This window comes from Saccostrea echinata, unplaced genomic scaffold (assembly GCF_033153115.1).
Source record: "Saccostrea echinata isolate AGI-Se365-2 ecotype Australia unplaced genomic scaffold, CSIRO_AGI_Sech_v1 ptg000004l, whole genome shotgun sequence".
In the NCBI taxonomy this organism is placed as follows: domain Eukaryota; kingdom Metazoa; phylum Mollusca; class Bivalvia; order Ostreida; family Ostreidae; genus Saccostrea; species Saccostrea echinata.
Window position 1 is genome coordinate 3,802,709 of NW_026889753.1, and position 5,939 is coordinate 3,808,647.

Consider the following 5,939-nt stretch of genomic DNA (forward strand, 5'->3'; position numbering starts at 1 on the left):
TTAATTATTTATACCCCTTTTACCATTTTAAAGCATAAAAAACTATAATTTCTTGTGATTATGTACTTTAGAAAGTCTTTTAAGGTGTAATGATATTTTCTTTTTTCAAAAGAAATTTTACTAATAAAAATTCTGAAACTTTTTAATCCAATTATCTGTTCTATTGCCACTTCAGGATTTTAAACTAGAATGCATTTGCAATATGATGATATAAGTGAAAAATATGTTATAAGTAGTTGAATTTTGCCAAAAAAATTCAGTTTGGTGGTCATTTTTTTTTTAATTCACCCATAAAGTTTAAAAGAATTTTAAATTTACAGAACTCGCAGGATGCTCTGTTTTACACAGATACACTATAACAATATACAATGAACAATCTTTTTTAATCAGTTTCACAAGAAAAAATACACATAGTTGTATGATACAATGTTTCGTAAACTACAGTGAACAAACAAAAAATATAGTTTTATCTTGTTACCGAGAGATCTACTTTTAAAAGTTAACAAAAGTTGTTGTAGATTTACAACTCTCAAGTAAAGCCCAATTGTACATTTGTAATCATAACTACCAACATGATCAGTAAAAAATACAGCATATATAGTTGGTATTGAACATAGTAATCAAAGTTTTAAGATGGAAACTTTGGTTTGTGCTTAGGAACTTTGATAGCAAATCTAAATACATGTACATGTTTCCTGTGCAAAAAACTTTAAGCTTCTTTTTGTTGGTGATGTTGTAGTTTTTTTCTTTTTGTTTTTGTCTTCTGCTACGCTTTGCAAACGACCACAGCGTTGGGGAAACCCGGAGCTTTTGCATTATCACGCGATTATATAACATGTTTTTACATTGTTCGACTCATTTACTATCTGATATTTTTTAATTTACTTTATGGAATTTGCGTCAGTTGGGTTGCAAATTTGACAATTTTGTTTCAATTTTATTCCATACATATGTTTTGACATGTGTCGACCAAAAAACTATGAAAAGAGGGAAGATGGAAAATTAAGAAAGAAATCAAACTTAGACTTGCCTTGCGGCACCAACAAACGAAATAAGGGCAAAAAATGCAATCATAGTTGGAAATCTGCAAAGAAAAAAAAATCAAATTATTTCAGACCAACAAATTGGCACGATTGCCGCTCCCTCTATGATCCTAACTTCCTTTGTGAAATACAAATTAAATGTATATATCAAACAATGTTTATTCTGCTTTCGAATACAGAAAAAAATCAAGCCATACCTTATGTCTCCTATCACTATTTAATGACAAGATAAGGGGCTGAATAACCCAGATAAATTGATAAAAAGAGTGCCTCCAGTTCAGAATGATAAATGAAAGTAATAGATAATAATTGTTTCCATTTGATTTACTGAAACAAATGTTAGAAAAAGAGGACATGTAAATAAAATGTGCAAATAATGGCATCCTAAATAATCGTTCACCTTTATCATGTAAAGGAATTAGCGCTCCTCATGTTCTATTTTCAAAAATCCCATATATACTAAAATTAGAATGGTGAAAAGTAATGGGGTCCCTCCTGGTCACTGTGTAGAAATTCATTACTTTAAAACATTAATTTCTTGTGTATGAGAGAAATGAATATTTTTTTTATATTTGAAAACAAAATGTTTCCCGACGCAATTTCGACTGAGAGTTCAGTAAATCGTATTGGAATGCCATCTTTATTAAAAAAAAAAGAAAAAAAAGACAACTCGTGCGCATTCACATTGGGTTTCTGTAACATTGCATTAGAATTAAATTATTTATAAGTGTTCCAATAATTTTGATGTTGGACCAAGAGCTGGTCCAATATGGCTCCACTCAACATCTGATATATTGGACTTTTTACACGAAGTATTTGTTCAGTACAATATTTAAAGGGGTATAACAGATATCATGAATGATGTTCTCAAAGTTTATCATGAAAACTCAATAACACAGGTTCTTGTACACTAGTGCATATGCACTTCTAGGTCAATATAGTCGTGATCCTAATTTTGATAAGCCCTGATCTTAAATAAAGTGGTCAATGTGAATCTTTAATGGAAAAACTGGTACATGTAATTAACTACTGTTTGGAATCCACAAAAATAAAGGCGAATACCGATTAATAAATATTAAATAGACACCTGTAGTTAAAGGATCCAAATAAAACGAACTCTACAGCAACCAAATTGTTTTGTTAAAAATCCCTCCAATTCTACACACAAGTACTCTAAGTCGATATTAACAGGATGCTGGAGTTCCTCATTGACAACATTTTGTAGTCTTCGGAGACCATGTCTTCTAACAAATGTTGGAATTCCTAGAGGCACCATTTGTGCTCCTTTATTATAGCCGACCTGTTTTAAAATTCCTATGAAGCAGAATTTACTCAAAAACTTCTACGAGAGAAGAAAACAGTTGCTCTGGCTTTCAACTCGACATTAAGATATACAAGACGCTTTATCAATTAACAAAAGTTACTTCCATTCATACTTCAACTCGATATATCCCAGTGAACTTGAAATAAAAGACACCGCAGAGTCTGCCACAATTGCTTGGATTATAGACGATAAGGGCCAACTAACAACTAAATTTCCATCGCCAACTTAAATTCCCTAATATTCCGCCATCACCTGCATATAGTGTTTACGTCTCCAAAATTATTAGATACTCAAGAGCATGCTCTGATTTTGACACGATGCAGGCTTCTGACAGATAAGTTAATGTTACAGGGATTTCAACAACCTCGTTTAAAGTCAGCATTTCGTAAAATCTATGGACGTTATAATGACCATGTTAGCTAATATAACCTATCATTGGGTCGTATTTTGGCTGACGTGTTTCATACCAATTGTTAGGCCTTTGTTTTTATGCTAAAGTTGACTAGGGAATGATCCGTCTACCTGATCAATAAATACATAGGGTTCACGGCGGGTGTGACCGGTCAACAGGGAATGCCTACTCCTCCTAGGCACTTGATCCCACCTCTGAAATTTCCAGGGGTTCGCGACCGTGTTTTATGTCCTGTACAAAGATTTGTATTGCTTGTAGGTTTTTTTTTTTTATCTTCATGTTTTTTTTTAAATCCAAAAATCTGCTAAGTTGACCTTAAATGCAACTTTACCGTTTCTTTGTGCCTTACCATTATTATAACGACGCAAGACATTTGCTCAAACCACTACGCAATGCGGGCGACAAAATCGTGGAGGTAATCGGATTTAGTGAAGTTGTTGAAAATTTCCCACCGTTTTTGTGAATCAGTACCTGTACTTATTAAGTTACTGAACTAGACACTCTTGCTTGGCAAACTATGTGAATGAAATATGAGGTAACGAACAGTATTCAATCTCCAAAGTCCAATGAAACGATACAAATTCGGAGCAGAGCAAACACGAACCTCAAAATTTAGAGGTTGGATCAGATGCCATGGAGGAGTGAACATCCCCTGCCGACCGGTCACACCCGCCGTGTGCTCCTTGTCATAATCGGAAAAAATTACAGTGGCGGATCGAGGAATTTCATAACGGGGGGGGGGGGGGGCGCAGTAGTATCATTTTATCAATTTATGTACTAAACTGGACTAAACCGAAGGTAAACGCTTGTTATACAAACAAAATTTCAAAAAAAAATAATAATTCAAACGGGGGGGGGGGGGGGGGCACACCCGACGCTGGATCCGCCTCTGCCTTATAAAGCGATTCTATTTATTTTTATCTAAGAAAAAAAGTCGCTTAGGTTATAATAAGTTCCCTATAACCGAGATTTCCGTATAAGCAAGTTCTTTAAAATCGAGTTTTACTGTATTTTCAATTCAACTCATTTATTGACATCATCATACATTGGCATATAATCATGAATACAGCAAACAAAACTTGACATACATGTACCTACTGCAGTCATATGAGTGCATATCAGTTATTTTAAAGTATTTCTTTTCTGATACCAAAGCTCTTCTTTTTTTTTTTAGAAAGTTACAAAATGTTTTTCCATTTCAATAAACTAGTTTGCAAGAATGACATACACGATTTTCTGTAGGTAAACAAGAGGCCTGTGTATCTCCCCATTTCAATATGTAGTACAGAGGAACTAATTCGTAGTTTTTTTTCCAATTACATCAATTATCATATAGGTGACTAGCAAAGGGAAATGACTTCTCTCAGTCGGATAAAAATAGAGCCCTGTCCAGCACTAGAACAGTTGAACAAGTGGTCCAGAATTTCAAAAATCTGGTAAAAATGCAGTCCGTTTGCCCCTTAGATGGTCAGAAGCAGAGAAGAATTTCAAGAAATAATGCATTTTCAGCATACGTGTATAATCAATAGAGCCCCCCCCCCTTGAACCCCACACCGTGGGACCACACATTTCACAATTTTGGAATAGGCAACCTAGTTTGCTCATCATAACCATGCTCTTAGTTTTCTTTTAAATTCCCAGGAGCAGAGAAGGAGATTATAATAGAATTTATGCATTTTCACTATATGTCATTATAGCCCTGTCGTAACTCCAGAACCCTGACTCTGGGGCCATGAATTTCACAATTTTGGTTGAGGGCTCCATGCTTAATTATCACGATCACACCAAGAGTTCGACTGCTTGATGTTCAGGAGTAAAGAGGTAATTATTTACAGATAACACAAATTTTGAATGGTTTAAATCCCAACCCAGGTCCCGGGGCCGGGGACATCTTTCGCTTGCTTCCATCTCTGGGATACCGGTAATTGATGATATAGGTGATCACGCCCTAATATTTCAAAACGGTCCAATATCTCAGCGACAGGTCCATTATCTCACTCATCGGTCCAAAATCGATTTTTTTTTTTTGACCACTCAGAAAAACATAAGAAATGATAATTTTTTTTAAAGTTTAGATTTATATATGAACAATTTTAAAGGTATAACAAATTAAAGTGCTGAATTCCGTTATCATTATCATTTCTCTTCCAGATAAGCAATAAATAAGTCATTCATAAAGATTAACCTTCAAGAACTCAACATTTTCATCACATATTAATCTAGATTAATATATCGTGATAAAAGTAAATAAATAAAAAATGTTCATATTTAATGAATATTTATTATATCAACACATACATGTTTTAAAAAAGAAAACTCTCAGGACATACATCTGGCTGAATCATACAGGTAAGACTAGGGAGTCAGCTATCTGTCCTTTCATCAGAATTTAAATACAAATGGTAAAAAAGACTAGATACACTTTTTTGTAGGATCTTGTTGATTAAGATGTTGAAATGTTCAAATTTAAAAAAAAAAATGTTTTTCCTGAGATTAATCCCTGTGATTTACATACTATCATGGAAAAAAAAAGTACCAACATGAGATGTATTAAGTGTATTTGACTACAAGAAATCATGATTCATTCATAATTTGATGATGTCAGTTTTGGATGTATGTCCTTTTTGTATCTCTGATTTATGAATGCTATTTTCAGTACATGATTATGTATGACTTTTTTCTTTTGCCTATTTGTAATAAATATAAAACACTGAAAAGCACAAAACATTTAAATATGCACTATAATAATGCAGGGTGACATGTACGGTACATGTAATATACACATGCTATAAAAATCTCATCCTGATTGGATGGCATTTACAATGATATTTTGACATATCAATGAGGCATTTCTCAATACATTTACTTATTTTTGACAATGATATTAAACACAGACAAACTTAAATATAAATCTTAATTCAAATATCTTTAATTAACAGTTTCCTAAAATTTTACTCACATATTGCATTTGTAGGTACTGAAACCTGGTTAAGGGGCTTACTTAAATTTTTGTACATGTAAATTCATCTCTCAAATTCTTGAATATGAATCAAATTCAAGTACAATTTAAAAACATGAATATGAAATTACATTTTTCTAGAGACAATATAGAATAAAAAAAATAAATAGATATAAAATTTTCATTCTGCTTTAAGCACCT